Source organism: Lepidothrix coronata, unplaced genomic scaffold (assembly GCF_001604755.1).
Source record: "Lepidothrix coronata isolate B3197 unplaced genomic scaffold, Lepidothrix_coronata-1.0 Scaffold5, whole genome shotgun sequence".
Taxonomy (NCBI): Eukaryota; Metazoa; Chordata; class Aves; order Passeriformes; family Pipridae; genus Lepidothrix; species Lepidothrix coronata.
In genome coordinates this window covers 3,998,834-4,019,579 of record NW_016690185.1, presented here as the reverse complement: position 1 = coordinate 4,019,579, position 20,746 = coordinate 3,998,834, and the positions used below count along the sequence as shown (strand labels likewise).

Genomic DNA, 20,746 nt, shown 5'->3' with positions numbered 1-20,746 from the left:
TCTAAGGTGCTCAAACTGGTCATTCTTTGTAATATTTTTGTAGAAACCTTTTGATTTAATTCTGACCCTCTACTCAAAAGTATTTTTTGCCAGCTAAGAGAATAATTGTGGAGATAATGTCTTTTGGCAGGTCACATTGGCATTGATGATTTTGAGGGCTTATCTGTATTGCAAATTCCTTGATGCTTGATTTACTTTGAAAGAAAGTAGATATGTTCATACCTGAAGCTAGAAACTGTAGTATGGAATTTGCAATTAAATACCATATTCACGTTTGTATCTGTGTCCCATTTCTTCAATACGGAGGCATAGATAACTGGAAAAAAAAAAAAAACAACAAAAAAACCCCAACAACAACAACAAAAACCCACAAAAACAAACAAAACAAACAAAACAAAAAACAAAACCCAAACCAACCAACCAAACAACAAAAAAACAGAAAAAAGAAAAAGCAAGATCAGTTAGACAATCTCACTAAATATTTTTAACATTTTCTCCAGATGGATCTGGCATTATTCTCAATATAAAAGTAGTTTCTCCAGTGATTTACAAAATGGCTGTAAAATACATTTCTGTCCAGTATCAAGGTAAAATGTAGCAGAGTAGCAGTATCATGTGCAATATATTGCCTCTTACCAGTAAAGATCTAACATTCTTTTGTCTCTAACCCACTTAAAATAAGTGTATTTAGCAATTTTCTGTCATCAGGAATGGCTTTTGTCTGGGGCTTCGTATTGTGAAACGTTTGCTGTAATTTTCCTTTCTCTTCCCCTTCCTCCCTAACCTGCGCTCTAGATTCCAGGCTGCCAATGTTTACAAGATACTGAGACAGTACTTCGAAAAACATGAGCTGACAAGTACTACCTCTGGGCCCCTACTGAAAAAAAAATTATTTTCATTCTTAAACAGGGAAACGGAGTGCTTGTTTTTTCGGTTGTTTAGTTTAGCTTGTTGGGTTCTTTTTAAAATACGTAGCAAGTGTCTTCTCTTTTTGTACAGGCTCAGCAAGTTGTACACCATTTCAGCAGAGATGCCTGATTTTTCCATCTGCATACCTGGACATGCTTTATTCCCTGACTGGTCTTTTCAGTAAACACTAAAGTCTTCCTGAGACTGAACATCGGAACAGATGAGTTAAATTCTTCTGGAATGTTCTTCATCAAACGTAGATGTGCTGGACTTTCTGGACGTGCATAAGGACACAAAGGTTAGTGTCTTCCTTAAAAGCCTGAAGTTTCATTTAACCTTTAGCACTGCAGAATATGTTTCAATTTTTTGCTTAGATGGAGACACAAGTGAATAAAATAGTGAATTGACATCACATATAGAGTTGAGATCGTGCTTTTAACTGCCACATGATAAACGTGCTTAGTTAGCTGGTACAATTTAAAGCCCTCTGAATGACTCTCTGGCCAACAAGAGAAAGATCTACCCATGTTCTGAGCTTGATTACCATTAAACATTTTTGTGGTAGTTCTTCTAAACTTGGATTTAGTGCATTTCAATCACTCTCACCTGGCTTACAACAGGTAAAAGTGGGACAAGAGTGTTCTGCTTACCTTTATTCACAAGATGGTTCTTGTTTGGGGATGACGGGGTAGGTGTTTGCTCAGCTGTGTGTTTAGTTGTTCTAGATGGCATGTGGACTTGAGGTGAATGGCAAAAACATGCATAGCATGTTAGAAAAAAATTAATTTCTTCCTAATGGCAGCTATTCACTTTCTGGAAGCTGTGAGATTTTAATAAAATTCTTTTTCTATCTTTTGATCTCTCTTAAAATATTATATAATCTATAGATATTATTCTGACACTATTTTGCCACCTCAGGAAATCAACCTTGATCAGGATAATTCACTGACATAATTTTTCTATGGCATGATCGAAAATGTAGAAGAAATAATTCTGAAAACAGTACATGCTCAGAAAGGTGGTGGAATGTGTGTGGGCATATGTGCACATCAAGTCATGTCTCAGACACATAACTGACAAGGCAAGTAGCAAGATCAAAAAGATACATCAGGATTTTCAGCACTAATCATAACATTATAAAAAAAATTATGTTTATAATGATGTGGATAATGCTATGAGAAGTAGAGAAAGTGAACAATCATGTAACCTTGATTTTATTCTATGATTGCCATCTGTTTTTCATCTTTTCCAGGATGTTTTTCAGGATTAATGCTCCATCTTGGTTTGGGGAAAGAGGGAGAAAAGTTCTTTTCAGTTTTACTCTGGCAAAGTTGTCTTTATTCATATGGCCATTTTTAAAAAAATAATTAGTTTTACAAATACTACTTTTTCTTTTTAAGCATCTCCACAACCTATTAAAATAATTTCAGGAAACTTATTGGCTAAAGTAAATGGAGCTCAAACTTGATGTAATTAGAACTACAGGAATTGGGTTCTGCTTTCTCATTTTTGTGGAAGGATTCTAGTGATACCATCTGAATAATAGCTTTCTAATCAATCTCCTTCTGTCTGCTACTCTAGCTAGTATTTATGTTTGCATTCTAAATGCCTAGTCCCTGCATAAAATAATTAGAAGACAAAAATATCATCCCTTATCAAAAGACAGTTTCCCCATTGGCACCAAATGTCTAGTCCAGATAGGAGAAGAGGAGAAAAAAAAAATACAGTTTTGGTTTACCCCAGTTCTATTGAAGTTACTGAGAATTTTTGTAATAGAATTCAGTAGGAATATGAATATAAAAATACAGACTTCATTCAAAAGCGGAAGCTTAGAGGAGTTGCAAGGTTGTGTGGTTTTCTGTATGGAGGAGAGCTGTTAGTTCTGTGAGGTGCCCTCACTGTGATGCCTAAATATTTTCCAAGAAAGTAAAATTGATATTGGGCATATGTTGTAGCTTTAATGTGTGGACTTTTTTACAATATTACCTCTTTTGATGCAGCCTAGGATATGGTTGGCCTTCTGGACTGCAAGTGCACACTGTTATCTCATTTCCAGCTTTTCATCCATAAGAACCCCCAAGTCTTTCTCCGCAGGGCTGCTCTCAGTGAGTTCATCTCCCAGTCTGTACTTATATCCGGGATTGCCCCGACCTAGACACAACTTGCACTTGGAAGTCCAAGTAGAACTTCATGAGGTTAAGGATCCTATATATCTTTCATTTTGCTTAAAGTATTGTTACTAAAGCGCGCATTCATTAATACTAGTATAAAAATTTGGATGGAAAATTATGCAAAAAAAAAAAATTGCTTTACTCTTCAGTTTTGTGGATTTTTTAGTTTGTGCTAAAAATGTTACAAACTTTATTTATAGATTGGAGAAAAAACTGTCTTTGACAGGTAATGGATATGTTCATTTAAACAGTGCAAATCAAAAAGAATAAGCTAAATTATCTGACTGGCTGCAAAACCAGTGGAGTTTCACCTGTCCAAATTTTCCATGATTAATTTTGTTTCTGGCTGATTTTATCAAATGCAGGCAGCGAGGTTTATCCACAAGGCCTGCAGAAGCTTAGGTAACAAAAGTAAGAAATTTCCCTAATATAAGTGAATAAATGATGGCTATACTGAATTGAGTATCTAGCTTATTAGATCAAAAGAAACACTGTGGATTTGATGAAGAAGAAAAAAATAATAATATGATGGCTTATGAACTGGGAACATTTGGCATAACCTGAGATTTAAAACTGATCCTGCAGATTTTATGCTAAACCTATGGCATACAGACTACATCCTGGAGGGTATAACTTCCTGCAAGAGGTTGGGAGGAGAGTCCCCTAACATGGGAAAGACTGAATTCTGCCCTTCCATGTCCTAGGAGGTTTACTTAATATGCAGAAAGAAAAATGTCTTCTGTCAAATATATTTTGTGAGGATGAAAAACAGAAGTGATCTGTCCACCATTTCAGAAGTAGGTCAGAGCTGTGAATCCTAATCTAAAGCAGCAAGACTGAAACTAAACATAAGGTCCCTTAAGACCCAGAAAAGTAGGTTGTGTTTAAGATACGTTCATGCCCTTGTCATCACCTTTGCCTGTCTTGTTGGTTCTCCTGAGAACCACCTTTCACACAAGAGTAACCACATCTTCCTCTCAACCAGTACTTCTTATCAGAAAACCTAGAGCTGCATACATCTATCTATAGCAGCAAAACAAGGCTTAAGCATGAGTTTGATCCCTGTCTCCTGCTCATCCATCCCATCCATTCACATGTTCCCTAGCATGGTTTTGGCCCACAGTCCCATTCAATGCACAGTAGATTTCAGGGAGCAGCATGGGGAAGGGACAGTTTCCAGGAAGCCACTAAGAATACAGCCACCTTGTTTTGGAATGGAGACAGGGTTACCCACACTCTGGGCAAGAGAGTTAGTCCTGGTCTGTTTAACTTAGAAACATTTCCACAGCTGAGTGTTGCAAAGCTGAGGCTTCCACTGACTCTAGTTGTGGAGCACAGACATCCATTCAAGTTGTTTCAACACATTCTTTTGTTGTCAATCTTTTCACTGATCACTACTTAAAGGACAGAGAATTTGAGGAAGATAAGCTGAGACATCTCCTCTTCCATTTTGGACTCTTAGACAGGGTGCAATGCAATGTATTTAAAGTATTTATTGCTTTTACACAGTAAAACACAATTTATTTACAGTATTTGTTTCTCTTACATGTTAGAACATACTATGATATCTAATCGTAATCACCACGCCTTTTTATTTCTTTTTTTTTTTTTGGTGTAATTTCTAGCTTTAATGAAATAAAGAATTTACATGAAAGAAGTTATGTTTACCGTGCTACTCTTGTGGCAAAAGTTTGTTCCCTGTGTCTTCTTGCTAGTTCACAGTCTTTTGCTCATGTTTGTGTAGTCATTTCTGGAAACTTCATGTAAGAGTTTACCTTACTAGTATGTTGAGCACCACATCTATGCTGATTCTGATGAAATATCTGTATTACAATTTTCTCCTGTAAAAAATAAGAAACTTTTAAACATGGATTTTTTTTCAGCAATAAATTGATGAGAGACATATGACAATAAGTTGTAACAATATAATAATTAAATAATTAAAAGTATAAACCCATGAATTCTAGGCATTTTGTCCCTTCTATGAAAAATATGAATACCAAAAAACTTTTACAAGAGGTACTAAGGATGTATGACTTTATCGATAATTTAATTCATGTAAGATTTAAAAAATATTTGATTTATGAAAATGTGGGCATTTTTACTCACTTGGAAAAAAAGGCACTTTAAACAGCAGGATGTAATTTCAGACTATTTGCAGTCAAGAGGCCTCTGCTGAGCAAAATACTCATTCAATTTAGAAATGCAGATTATAATAATTTTCCTATCTCACTCACAGCAGGACTCCTGCCATCGTTTTGCAAACCCACAGGTTGCAGTATTGAATGACTAGCTAACTTCAGTTTCAGGTAACACATGCTTTAAACATATTCTCATGAGCTCAACTTAGTTATAATGCAAAGCTCCTTAGTTTCACCAAGTGAAATGGGATACACTTAAATTGCCTCATCTAATATAATACTTTTTAATACATGCAAAGTGGTTTATGATGGCAAAGCTTGTAGAGCATGAAAATCAGCAGGGAAAGTAAGGTTTTCTGGCTAAAACTGTCAAAAAGAAGTCCTATTTTATATCATTTCTATTTAAGAAGGTTAAGAATGAGGAAGGAGAGACTGGAATAAGAAATAATCAGTCCAGAAAAATGTAAATTTAGGACATTAACCTTTTAATATATCAGCTCTACCAAACAAGAAAATTATCAAGTAAAGCTGTTCCTTCAGTAATATCTCCTGCACCATAAAATTAAATGTAAAATATACAGTGGCCAAAACATATTGCAGTAAGCAATGATAGTCTTTATTCTATCTGTTTTGTGCAGAGTTTTATATTGTGCACCATGTTTCCCTTTGCTAGTATTAATAATCCAGTTTTGTGTGGCTGTATTAATTTGCAAGGACTTTTTAATTTCAGACAAGGTGGAGGACTTATTTATCTTTCTTCCTCCTTTAAATGCTAAGTGAATATATCACAATCTTGTATACCTTGCAAACACAAGACCTGGTTTCAATAGGACCCCAAAACAACTGGTAACATAATTTTTTTTTTCCAATATCCTGCACCTGCAGTCTGACCATAAGGTTGTAAATCCTTTCCCTACATCCTTTTCCAATACTTCCAGAAAACTCTTCAGAGAGGGGCTAAGCTGCTACAGGCTTTGCAGATGACACCCAAGTGTATATCTCATTTTCCACAGATGTAACCAGAGCCATCACAAAGATGTTGCACTGCCTAGAGGAAAGAGGCTCCTGGAGAAGAGCATCTGGCTGCAATTGAATTTGGGTGAGATCCAGACAATATTGGTTGAAAGACAGAAATGATCCAAACAGCCAGTTGAGCAAGATTCCTAGGTGTACGCCTTAAGCATTGATTTGCAATGAGGATGTTCACGTCCTTGGAAAAAGACAGGAATAAGCACGTCGCTCAGCTGTGGCCCCAGAGAATGAACCAAGAACTCTTTCCAGTCCAATTAAAAGCATCTGCAACACATTTTTTTTTCGGTCCTTGCTAGCTTTTCACCATGCATAGAAAATGAGGCAGAAAAACCAACAAAATCTAGAAAATTCTTACATGCCTCCAGGAAAAAGGCCTAGCCATAAAGATCTCTGCTTACTTTTTAAGGGATTGGTATAACTGTATATCACTGTATCCAGGGCTGTTTCACCCTTCACAATAAGAGAACACTGTTTCTGCAGTGCAGCGTCTCTTAGGCTGTCTTAGGCATTAGGATGGAAAGCACTAATCTTGTTGTCAAAGGTACATCCTGTTTGAATTTCTTGATATCTATGATTACTTTTTCATTTTCTAGAAATGGACAGATTCTACAAGAAACAATCTGAAACCTTCCAAGCAAAGAGGGTTCCTGAGAGAGGCATAATGCTTCTCTTCTGGTTATGCAGTGAGTTTTAGGGTCTATACGCACTGAAAAGGTCTTTCAATGAAGAATTTGACTTCCTGAAGTTCTGTATGTCTGCTAAAATTAATATTTCTCCTCTTGGTGGGGTAAAATTTAAAGACAATTATCCCAATTTATCTCTGGGATATCATACTACCATCCTTCATCTGTGAAGTTTCAGCATACAACAGTTCCTATAGGAATAAATAACTGGTGAGTAGAGGTAAAAGCACATGTGAAAGCTGTAAGCAAATAATGTCCCATGAAAGCACACAGTTGAAGAAGCCACACACAATATTCTTGGGGAAGCTGGGAGTCCAATTTCAGGATGGAACAGGTCTTTGAGCCTGACGCCAAACACTGATGAAAAGTTACAAGCATCTTTATGGAGCAGAAATAACTGTAAAACTGTTGGTATTTACTGTCAAAATCTCAAATCTTTTCCTTGGTAGCATTATCTTTGCTTTACTCAGTTTCCCCAACAGGGAACAGAAAAAAGACTTCCTGGGGCCTCGCTCCTGAGGATTTTTGTGGATGTAAGCCATCACCTGCAGCTTATTGCCCTGGATTTTCTGAGGTCAACACATGACCCAAGTAAATAAATAGTTCTCTTTTGTTTCCTCCAGATCACGTTAAGGAATAAACAAGAGTAAAATGACAATGCATCTCTTCAGCTTTTTGTTTTTCTTCTGGTGATTGCATAGTTTTGATTTTTGGTAGATAACTTGTCAGAAATTCCTGTCTCAAAAGCAAGGATCTATTCTTACAGTACTCAAGTCACCCTGTTTATTTTCCGTATACATTTTGGATATGTGAACTGGAGTACTAATCTTAATTGGTTAATCTTTGGGCCTCATGAGGAAAATACATTCCTAGAATGTTTTCCTCCTGGTAAGTCCTTCCTTGCAGTCTCTTACTGGCTCAACAGCTCTGCTGTTTATCCCAACTTCATTCACTTTATGAAAACTCTTTAAAATGTTCTCCATTAAAGGCTGTATAGAAAACTCAGTGCCTGCTTGTGAGGCACTTGTAGGAACATGTAGTTATTGGAAGGAATAAAATAAAAAATGCAAAACTACTATTTAATTGGTATATGTACAGCCATGCTGTACTTACTGCCATCATGAATAAAGGATTTGTTTTTCTAAATTGTGTGTATATTCCTAGAGGGGTATTTAAAATACAGAACTTGTTAGAGAAGGCCTGGAAACAATGCAGAATTTCTCCTGTTTCAGCGCTCGAATCATAAGGTATAATCATAAATCCTGGCTGCAGTCTGACTAGCTAAAAGGGCACCAGGGACTCCTCTAAAAATCTGGGAATTTCTTTTCCTTGACCATTTGTGTAACCCAGCTTCCCTGAGGAATGAACAGCCAACCAATCCACTTCAGGGTCTAGCGGTGTTGTCCCTCCCAAAAATGCCCTGTCACTTTGGGAAATACCAGCAGAGATGGGGAAGTGAACACCCCAAAACCCTTTCCTGATCAGCCTCTGCCTCCTGGAGCCTTTGCAAATCAGAAGCTGCAGAGCATTTTGCTCTCAAGGGGATGTAATGAGAGCTGACATGCTTTGATCTGCTAGGAGACTCACAGGAAATGCTGCCATAAAAATACCAGGTTCCTTGGGGAATTTATGCTTGTTGATTTGGTTGGTATTTTTTTTCTGTATTTTAATGGTTACTTGGAAGCTTAAATCCTCCTTCCTTCCCTAAAAAAAAATTACAAACCCAATTGCAAGTCATGTATACTAAAGTTTACTCTGTCCTTCCTCCTTGTTCTGATAGAGGGTGGCATTTTCCCTCCTTTATTAATATATTGGTATCTTAATGGAGATCAAGAAAGCTATTATCTTAGTGGGCTTGACAAAGTGATCCCTGCCTTAACAGCTTTGCTTTCTTTTCCTTACCGTTTTTGATGTACTAACTTTACAGTTTTGTAGCACAAATACTATTTGCTGACTTTTTTCTCCTTGCAGATTAATGTGTGTCAACATGAGGTGACAATAGTATTTTCTTTCCACAATGCACTTTGTTTTACAGCTGTATGTATTTGTGTGATTCCATCACATGGTAATATATACATATTGCTACGTGAATATCTGTTACAGCTTGTTTGAAAATGTCAGCTGCACCCTCATGCAGTCATAAAGCTTACCATAAACAAAGCTTGAATATTTGCTTTTTTAACATCTTGTGGATATAAGCATTCTAAAACTATACAAATTCCTACAGTGGATAGAACTTTGTTGTAATTTTGCTGCCCAGTGTTGTGTAACACTAACTTCTTCCTAATTTATGTCCTTGAGAACAAAAGTCAATGTTCTTATATATATTTCTGGATTATTGGCATGGTCCTAGAAGGATGTAAATAGCTGAAGTATAGTACAAGAAGAATCTGAATACAAAAATCTACCATTTGAGGATTCACAACCATCTTAGCTTGCAAGAAAGTTTGTCACTGCAAATCCTGTGATCACACAACCCAGAATCATTGCTGTATTAACTATGCTGTGTATTCAGCTAACTCTCATTCTGCTGGCAGTTCAGATCTCACAAGACAGGTAGCTCCAAAAACTTGTGTTCTGCATTGATTGGACACTGAAAATTTCTCAGTAATCTTGAGATTCTCACCTGAGAACATGAGCAAGATTTTCCTGGTTTGAGTACTTAGGTTTTAATTGGGAACAAAAGGGAATAGAAACTGATTTCTAAAATTTACATCTCATTTTGAGAGGTAACTGACACCAAGTCTGCTTTCCAACAGCAAACCATCACTGACTGTGAAGCCATAGGATAATATATAGAAAGTGTACTCACTAAAATACTTGAGTTTTCAATTACTTCTGCTCTTGCATTTGTATTCTTGTGTTATCATGGGTAGAAATGATGTTCAATGGTAAATGGAAGAAAATAATGGAAAATAAATGTATCAACTTATACTTACTGTTCCATATCACAGATGCTTCTTTAATATTTCAGATTCCTGGGCAGCTTAAATATGTGGATGTCTAAAAAGAAAGCCTTTCTACTTATGTCCTGTTTTGCAAAATTCAAAATGTCACATGAATATCACCCCATTTCTGACTCAGATTAAATGGTTTGGTACTTTTCAGTTTCATATTCTAAAAATGGCATGGATCTGAAGTCTATTTTCTTCATATCTTCTCTTTATAAAATCTCCAAACAACTGGAAGGATTGCCCCATCTAAGTAGCTATTCCTTTCATCAAATACATCAGAGTTTTTAAGTCGTTTTCAGAAGTTATTATAGCTTCATCCAATCCTCTTATTCTCAGTAAGTCTTGGAACCTGGCAGCTCAGTCAGGTGTGAAAAATAATCTAATTTTTATAAGCACTCTGAATATGCTGGAAGTTAGGTTTTCAGTAAATAAATGTTATGAATTTTTCTTTTTTCAATATTCATTCCAAGATAGTTGCACTACCTACAAACGACAGTGAACTAACACAGAAGACTGTAGCATTTCTGTAGTTACAGAAACTGTGCTGGAGACTTGGAGACATGCATTTGGATTCTTTGTCCCCGTTTCTGAATATCATGACTCCTTTATTTAGAATATGACTATATCTCAAAGATAAACTAAAAATAAGATAAGGAAACATTTTCCTTTATTTTTTCCCCCTCACAAATTGCGTGGATCTCAGAGGCCCAAACTTGAATTGTACAATCTGTTCCTTGGCCTCATTGGAGGGACTGAGAAGTTTTCCTGCCTAGAATCATAAGCATGTAGCAGAACTCTCTAAACTGAGAACTTGCTCATTTTAAGCTGATTCTGTAATAAGAAGCCCAGATCTGAATCACATTCTGGAAATGTTTATCTCTTGGCGCTGCTTATAGGGAGACTTTAGGGTGACTTCAGCTCCCAGCTTAGTCACTTAACTGAGAAAGTCATCGTGATGGAGGGTGAATCCAGACCCTAATGTTGCCACAATCCTGCTCCAGATTCTGCATGAAATCTGACTGTAGACGAAGCTGATGGGAGTTGTGTAATTGACCCCAAGCAAATAGAAGCTCTCCTCAGACCTTGATTCAAAACTTGCCAGAATGTTTAACCTCAGAAAATAAGGACATACGGAAATATTGACACAGCCTTGAAAGCTGTAACTCAAATGTGTCTGTAGTAAAATGTATCAAGATTGTAGCTTTGACACAGAAATGGGATGATGCATAGCTCGATGAATACAAGAGGTCTTTTCCTTTGAAACTCCAGACAGCAGTGTTCACTCTCAGCAAAGCTTAACAATATATAAATAGCTCTTTGTCACTGTCATGAATGCTTGTTTACAAATCCCTCAATCCCACTGAGTGCAAATAAAAATTGACAGGTAACATTATAATTGAAGATGCATGCATATCTGCTGCAGTGTTTTTTATTTCTGCGATGTTGTGCTGGGCTGTGCCAAACACACTGAAGAAATGGGACCACTGCAATCATTTTAACAAGTTATTTGGCTGCATGCATGATGTGATCTACTTCTGCGTCTCGTGAATGCATTCAGCTTTACTTGTTAACCAGCAGAACATTATTTATTAATGAGTTCTTCATGCTTTATTAAGCCTAATGTCAAAACACCTCTGTGGGACTCTAGGCATGTTCTCTCTTTGTGTTAAAGCCTTCTAAAGAAAATGAAAAATTATGCGCCAAAGCTGCAGATAAAACCCAGTAGATATCAGTTCAATTACTCCTGATCCTGGCAGATGATGTTTCTGAATATTTGTGAAAGCACAGCATTTGATTGTGTGCTGGCTTAAATTAAAGCATTCTGCAATCTCAGATGTATGCAATTAGGGTGCCTTAGAAACCTAACAAGGCTACTGTGGTCTCCAAAGCTGAGTGGAGCACTCAGATGGCAAAAACTGACAAGTTCACTGTAGAAGTATTGCTTTTTTCTATGGACTGATGCTCCATATTAGAGGGAAAGACTACTTCATGGGGACCTTAAAATGATGTAAAGTAGTAACAGGGTGAATTATCTATGTGATTTTCTGTCATTTGAGATGACTATTATAGCTCAGGAAAATAATACTGCAGTTCAACAAACTTTTCAGCCTTGATCTAACAGAACATCTTGTTTTCTAGCACTGGTATGAGATTCAAATCCAGCAGTTCTGCCTGTAAGAACATCCTACGAATGTACTTCATGATTTTTCTATATACATTGGTATTTAACATCGGTTAAGCAACACCAGCTTTTAGATCATAGAAACATAGACAGAATGGAATAAACTTGTGATTTTACATAGTTGAAAAAAGAGTAATTCCAAGAAAGTCAGCATTTTCATCACTTTTTACATGAAAGAGATGTAGATTCTTCAGATATAGCTCCTAGATTGGTGTTATATTTGAAAAGGAACCACTTAATCATGGGGTTTTTTAAAAGATTTTGGTAAACAGACCTAACAATGGCCAGTCAGAATCACTAGAGTTATCAAAATAAGCAGAAATCATATTAAAAACCTTAATCTATAAGAACTTAAAAAAATTAGGGGTCAGTTCCTTTTATGAAACCACAAAAGAAGATACTTAATATCTGAAGTGACAGGCGCAATGTTTAGCTGTTGAAATATAAAGTTCTGCACAGTAGAGATGTCATTTTGTACTGAAGACAGAGGTTCATTATAGGTTTTAGTGGAGATCAGAAATAGGGTGTAGAGACTTACTTTTGCTTTCAACTCACCCTAGCCTATGTTTATGCATCAAATAAACAAAGTAGCAAAATGTGACACAGGCCAAAAACACTGGCTTACTTTCCAGACACAGGCCAAAAACACTGGCTCACTTTCCAACTCCAGCAGCAGAAATCTATGGAGAAAAATTCCTGGAGGCAGTTGCAGATAGATGATTTGGACCCTGCATAATCACTACTTCTTTATTTCCTATTTTCTATTTGTAATTACTACCAGTTATGAATATTTAATGTGAGCTTGTTTTGCACTTTTCCTTTTTCTTTCATCTTGCTACTTTCATCATCTTTCACAACATCTAAGCGATCAATGTAAGGCAATGGGATGGTTGGGGAATGTACCATATCATTACCGCATCACAGCAAACATAAATAATTGGGAGGACAGATCCTCAGCTGGTGCCTGAGAATGGAGCTGACCTGATTTCAGTAGAAGCTGTCCAGTTACAGGCTGTCTCATGCAGAGACCTCTTGGCACAGAGATTTTGGTAACGTAAACTGAAGAGTGCCAGGCCTCCCTGTTGAAGTGCTTTATACCATCTTCTGCCAAGTAGACACTGGAGCCTGGTTTGCCTCTTTCCAAGTGGAATCATCAGAGAAAGAGTCCTGCCTGTTTGGTGCATGTTTTTTGTCTGGCACTATGTACAAAGCTGTGAAATAAGACAGGGATAGTAGAGGAAGGCTCTGCTCTTTTTCCATTGCTTATGTTTTGTGATAAATAATTGATCTTGCTACAGATGTTAGCCTGTAAATCCCAATGGGAAGGAAGCACCCCTGCTAGCCCAGAAAAAAATCTGAAATGACAAAGAGGTAGGATCAAAATTTAAGTCACATCCTTTCCATTGGTGCTTCCTATTGTTTAGCTTGGTTAACTGCAGAGGGTTTCTCTCACAGGGTGTAGGAGTTTTTTCCCCCATGTCGTTCAGCTACCACAGTTATTACAGATTTTCCTCCTCCCAGCCTTCGTTATGCATTCCCTATGTTACATGCACCACACAGCGTGTAGATGATAGAGGGTTATAAAATGTGGCATTACAGGGCTGTACCCAGCTCTAGGTCTGGCTCAAGAATCCTTGGACTGTACAAAGGCCAAAGAAAACAGGTAACTTGGCTTCTTCAGAAGTGTAAAGCATTGCAGGCTGGTCACCAATCCCGTGGCAGTCAGGCATGTTGCAGGTATTGTTTAAATGGGTACTATTTGTTAGTTATACAGTGCTGTTTGTGTATGCTCAGAGATTTACACTAATATGAAAGTAGAACTAGATGTCACATCGAATCCTTTAGGTATTTTTTTTCTTTTAGTCTAAAAAAGATGTCAATAAAATGTCATTTGTTTCAGAACCAGCTAAACATAATTTGCCACTGAGACTTAACTAGAGTCCAGAAACTCAGCAGCAACTCATTTTAGACCAAAGGGAATCTGTTGAGAGCTTGTCAGATCCCTCAAGAGTACAAGGGAGGCAAGCAAATCTGCCTTGTACAGCTTTCCCAAGAGGACATAATTAAAAATCACCCTGTTCAGGAACTACTTTATATGCTTTTGTTTTTAATAAAGCCCTTTGAGACCAGCAGTGGTATAATATTCATACTGCTTTTTGTCTGTGTATGGTCTTTATGCTGCTCACTGACAGTCTGCCACACTTTCTTCTCAACTGTTAGCTGTCTAATGAGCAAACTTGTGATTAAATGGAAGGTCGCTTGTTTCTTTACATGGATTCAGTACAAGCACAGCATGGAGAAATGCAGTTTCATATTTCCAAAAATGAAATTTCAGGTGATTACTATGACTTTTGTGGTATGCACATTCCTGTGAACACAGCATTTTTTCCAAATGCAAATTGCCTGTTTATAACTTACACTGGTTCTGATTGTAACCTTCACCACTCACTGAGCACAGCAGAGCCATGGCCAGCTTCACCCATAAACTGATTTTGGTACACACTGTCACTGATATTTATACCTGGCACATTTTCACATCTTCCTTTGCTGTGCATGTGGGAGAGCTCACGGGGAATGATGAGGTATGTTTCCACCTCAGTGTTGTTCAGAGGAACCTGCTATGGGTAGAATTATCAGATGAGACAGGGCTCTGGTGAAATTTGGATTCAGCCCACCCCTGTGAACTTGTGAAGCTAAGGACACAAAAATCCTCACATTTGCAGTAGGAAGGGAGAAACTGCCCAATCATGTAAAGTTAATTCTTTAATGATTGGATTTTTGTTTTGCTTTGCTTATGTTTGGGGGAAAAGCATATGTGGAAAGCTCTTCTCAGTCCTCAATTACTGCTGCTCCAGGCTATATAGGCTGTTGTAGCAGTTCTGATAAACCCACAGAAGATAATCCCTTTTCTGTCGATGGCACATTTGCTGGTATTTCTGCAGCAGTTCAGTAATGTCTTTATTGTGTAATACTGTATTTTAATAGTCAATTAAAATTCCCATTGAGTTGAAAAAATAGACTTGGGAACTTCTGAAGACCATTTGGCTAAAAGTACACATGAGACTGTGCTGATAATCACTGCCACGACACTATTCAAACTTACTCAAAAGCCTCACCTTATCATAATAAGAAAAGTGGTGAGGCAAGAGAAAACATATGTACCTTCCTTTATAAAGAAGTCAGTTGTTGAATTGAGTCTCATTGCTCTGTCATGACATTGTCCCTTCTCTTTTTCCTCCAGCACCACCACCATGTCTCTTCTACCTTTTGTTCATTTTCCCAACTCCATTCTGTGTTGTCTCTCTCTCTATTTTTCTTTTTCTTGTTGTTGTTGTTGTTTTCCTCTCTTTCTCGTGTTATCTACTAATAACAAATAGTGCAGTGCCTTTATGTTGAGAATGGGAATGTGATGACTAGTCCAGTAGTCAGATTACAGGGGCTTCACAGAGACTTTTTGTGAATTCTTTTTTTTGTTTATGCCTTTCATAACAAATTTGTTTACGCCTTTCATAACAAATTTGTTTACAGCCAGCAGGTTAAAATGAATGAAGGTGTCATGGTTTGAGATAGCCCCAAAATCCAATCCCCTAGTCTAAGTCCCCTGCCACATCCCAACCCAATGTGAGATGGGTCTTTTTCCAGACAAAACACACCAGACTCCAAATGGGGGAAAGGGAATATATTACAATGACTATACAAATAAATATTATAACACATTATACACACGATCACAACTATCTCTACCATGACATATAGTATTTACAATGGATCAAATCTCTTCTCCCCTCCAAATAAAAGTCCAGGAGGGAAAGAAGGACAGATCCCTTCCAGTCTCTAAGCAGCAGTCTGTCTTCTAAGGCAGCAGGTTTCTCCTCATCTCATGCATGCAGCAGCTGTGGCTGGATTTCTGCCAGCACTCACGAGGGAGGTATCCAAGCTCCCTCGGCCCCTCAACGCAGGCAAAAGGGGTCTTCCTCCATGGGCTACATCACCCCAGACACAGGTCGTTTCACCACGTCATATCACGAGCACAGGAGGCTTCGTGACAGTCTGGTATCTTCAGGAGATTCAAGCTCCTTGCAGGGCCTCTGTGCCCTGTCTCAGATTCAGGCTGCGAGCTTCTTTGTAGCTTGCAGCAAGGGAGGGCCCCTAAGGCCAACCTCCCACACCGTCCTGGCTCAGCTCTCAGGACGACTGAGCTTTTCAGCTCCTCTCTCTCTCCAGTGCTGCATGTCCAAAACTCTTCTCCAAAATAGGAGTCCATCTCCCTCTTTTTCTCAGAGGGGTCTCAAAGGAGTTTGGGGGGTCTGGTATCAGTTCTTACCCCCAGAACTCTGTAGCTCTGCTGCCGGCTCTCTCTCTCTCAATCTCTCTCTTTCCAAGAGTCCTTTCTGCGATACATGCCGTTTCTGCTGCTTCTCCGGTTCAGGTCTTATCTGTCCTGGCTCTCTGCCACCGTTTCTCTGGTCAGTGCCGGCTGTTCCAGGTCCCCGCAGGCCTCACAGCTGGGGGCTGGGAGGCCCCGGAGGCCCCGAGGGGCTCAGAGCCCCTTCCTCGTGGCTCTACAACATGGCCACCTCTCCTGCAACAACCAAACTACAACTCATCTCTTCCGGTGCTTGTGATATGTTTACATTTTTGCAGGAGCGCCCATTGGGCAGAACTTCAAAACTTCCAGGGGTTTCCACCCCTTGGGGTCTACCACTTTTCTTAGCCTCTGGGGGAAAACAAGATTCAAACCAGTACAGAAGGTAACAGGGAATACATAAAATAAACTCTATATGAATAAGTACACTACTAACAGGGAACAGGGCTTGTGAGCACAAGTCATTCCCACTCCTCCATTGCTCACTTCTGCCATCGGCGCAATGTTATCTTCAGTCCCATGATACTTGGTGGGTTTCTTAACACCTCAGCTGCTGGAATCACCTACTGCATGAAGACCTGTGCTTCCATTCAGTATTTGTCAGTTCTTTCAGTTCATTAGAGGATCTTTTGTTTCCAGACATCATCAGTAGATATTCTTTTGGCACTTTTAAGATGATTTCCTCAGGACCTCCCCCCATACAAGGAGGAGACAAGCTTATATAGTGTAGTTCACCACCATGTAGATCCCCCATGTTGTGGGATTGTGTTCATAATATTTAAAAATTCTTGCAATTTCTCCACAGAGGAAGCATATTGCAGCTTCCACAGTCAGACACTGCAAGCAAAGCAAATGACAAAACTTAGGAAAAGCCATAAATAGGAAGCTCACAAGTCAAGACACAAACAAATCTCCTGTTTGAGAGAAGAATAATTTTAGCCTTTTGGAAAGACAAAGATGGAATGAACTGCAAAAACATTTCATTCTTCCTCATTCTGTTGCCTCTGGTCTTTTGGTTCTCCAGGGTAGTGTGCAAATAAAAGTGAATTGGTACTTTAAATGTACTTCTGTGGCTCTACAGATGTGTTATTAATGTGGATTTTTCAAGACACAAAAGGACTTTGATTAAATTATATGAAAAAATACAATGGGCATCTGCTTGCAGGGCATTCCTCCTTCTGTTGTTTACTGCCAGTTGTGAGGAATCATGGTGAATGTTGGGGGAGTACACAAACAAGTTTTTTCAGGGAGTAAAATCTGGGTCATGATGGGCTGGGGAGAGTGAAAGGGGTAGATTTTAAAACTTGCAAAAGCAGTAAAGCCCATGAGAATTGTTGCAGAATGAGGCACGGGCTTTTTGGAGGCAGGTGTAGGGGACAGTAGCAGAAGGACAACCAGCAAGAAATAAACCTGGCATTTTTTAGTTCAGCATTTTTTTGTAGTTGATTCATTCATTCCACTTTCTGAAGCATTTACTTCTTCCCTGGTGGGACCTTCATAAAGTAGTACACGTCTGGTTTCAATTACATGCGTAGAGCAAGGAGAAAAGACTAATGCTATGTGGGGAACTAGTCCTTCTCTGCAGTGGCCCGGAGATGATGTTTTGTGCTCCAGTGCACCTCTTGGCACTCCCACGCAGAAGGAAGAATGCACTCCTCTTACCTGCAAGCCCAAGTTTTCTGCCATGAAAAGCAAGTGTGGATGGAGAAATGACAGGATTTTGTCCTGAAATGTAGCCAATATAAGCACCCAGGGACTAGGGTAGCCTAATGCAGCATTAATTTACTTCTCTTGTTTGTATGTATTGTAACTCAGTATTTAGTTCAAGATTACACACTGTTTTTTCCAGACCTCTGTCTGCTTCGTTCAGTGTACAGTACGGACTGTGCACCAAGGAAAAACCAGCAGCACAGAGAAAAAAATCTGCTAATATCTGTAGGATGCCTGTCTCATATGTGGTAAAAATGAAAGTCATATGACAGTAAGGCAGAAAAATGCAGAAATAAAAAGTAAAGCACCTGAGTCTTCAAGAGTGGGTATAGCAATTTTAGCAGTTACTACCCACCAGCTGTTCATTACTGTTCTTTAGCTGGAGTTTTCTGCCTTCACAACTAAGTTGCATTCACTGCTGACAGTTTAAAACTGGCTTTGTGCTGAAGCCAACTCAAACTCTTGATGAGGGCATTAAAACAGTGTAGCTGTGGATGTTGTAACAGCAGGGGAGGGCAGTTCCTGAAATTACTTTAACTCTATCCCAAAGAAGACATACCTAGAGAGAAAACTCTACATTGTGTTTCTCCTGGACTCTGCCACAGACTTCCAGATGGGCAGGTGACTAAAATTTTTTCACAGTTGTCCTCTAACTGCATTTTACTCCCAATTCATTGGCTAAGCAAAAGGAAATACTTGGGGCCTATTGACAGAAACAGTGAGCAACTCTCCACCGTAGCTTAAGATCCTGGGTAGCTTCCTCTGAGGATGCCAGTAGAAAAGGGGCAGATTGTAGGCTCCTCAGACTGACTTTTCAGGCTAGTTGTTACATTCAACAATTCATCTTGAACACCTGTAGTTCAGTTCCCTGTCCTGTGGGGGGACACTAGCAATAATCTCACCTCGCATGAGCCTTACTAAGATATGTATTTTGGGTTTTGAAAAGAACTTAGTAGCAGAAAGTCTTCATTTAAGGAAGTTGTCATTCCTATTAGAGGTAGAAAGTGAAATTCAGCCCATCTGTTGTGTACCGCTGTCCGATTTCAGCTTTTTCTCTCACACTTGTAAAATTCTTGAATGTGACAAAAAATATGACAATTTTTTTTTAAGTTGCTCTTCAGAGCATGTGGCAAATGATGCTTGGATATCCTTTTCACGCTTTCAATGTGTGAGTGAAAGGACGTATGAAAAGACTTGTCTTCTTTTTCTTTCCTTTTCTTTTTTTCTTCATTCGAGCATAGAGTGCTTCCTTTCCAATACTGGCAAGCGCCTTTCTGTGTATGCCTTGCTTTCCATACTGGTTAGTGTTATTCTGTCAACTCAAAGTAATGTTGATCAGGAAACTGATATGGTTACTAGCAAGCTGTATCTAATGTGTTGATTTCAGTCCACAAGACAAGTTTTCTTGATACTAGTTAAGCTGATAATGTAGTAAAGTGCATGGTTGATTTATTTTCTGGAAATTTGCCTTAAGTTATCATTATATGTAAGAATTGTTTACATTCCTATGATCTGATCATCATAGAGTGAACCAAGCAAGACCCATCAGTTCAGTTGTCTTCTTGGGTGCAGCTTAATAGTGACACTGCATTTGTGATGAAGAAACAGCAGCTTGAAATATCCCCTACTGATACTGCCAGAAGAAAGCTGGAAAATTTCCAAAACTCTCTCATTTTAAAAACATTGCTGAATTTCTTTGTGAATATATGAATATACATATCTTGCTTATTTGAGCAATGAGATTTTTTTTTTCTCACTTGACTGTACTTTCTTCTTGTAGTACATACTGGTTTAGAAAGAGATTAAAGCTTCCCTCATGTATCAAAGATGGTGAGAGGTGGGAATTTTAGTGTTATGTATGTTAAAATTAGGGATTTATATTTTTTTATCTATATTCCATTTTGCAAATAAGGGGAAAGTTGGAGAAAAGCATACACTCTATATTAAATATGACTGAATTGTCACTGGAATGGAATTGTTCCAGTATTGAAGGATACTAATCAGAAATATATCAGGATACTAATTAGAAAACAGAGTAACAAGTTGGTAAAATCAAAAGGCCTGATCTCTACAAGAACCACAACCCCTCTTGTTTGAATAGAAGCAGAAAAATAAATTAGGAAACATAGTTTTGTATGAGGTCACTTGTGGAGCAATGTCTATACTCTTTTTTTGGTTAATGTGACATTCTGTATTTTTTCTTCTGATAGTGGTGGGCAAGCCACCGAGATATCTCAAGCTTTGGGAAGGAAATGTCAGCCTCTCAGATTCTGCTGCCACCTTCCAGCAAGCAGCTGAGGAGGCAGGCACCCCCCTGAGCAGGGTCTGACCTATATTTACCCCTGGTAGTGACATCTTTTCAACCTTTGTCATTGCTCAGAAATTACAATCAAAACCAAAATTACAGAAAGACTTAAAAAGAAAAGCCTGAAGGTAATGAAAGATTCCTCATATAGATGGATGGAAGGAAGAATAGAGGGATGGATGGATGAATGGAGAAACGCTTCCTCTTCTCCCTCCACTGCTGATCTGTCAGTCAGCCAAAGGAAATTAGAAAGTGAAAGTTATGGCCCACGTGGAACCAAGAGAAGGTAGTAC

The 20,746-nt window shown here is 38.4% G+C and overlaps 1 protein-coding gene across 3 annotated transcripts in view; it reads left to right on the top strand.

Annotated features, from left to right (window-relative positions):
- HS3ST5 (heparan sulfate-glucosamine 3-sulfotransferase 5) overlaps window positions 1–20,746 on the top strand; it is a 192,909-nt gene that overhangs the window by 98,321 nt on the left and 73,842 nt on the right. For all 3 annotated transcript variants that reach the window (XM_017830364.1, XM_017830378.1, XM_017830371.1), the window contains exon 2: window positions 1,000–1,207. The gene's annotated coding sequence lies outside the window, so the exon portion shown is untranslated. The remainder of the gene's footprint in view (window positions 1–999; window positions 1,208–20,746) is intronic.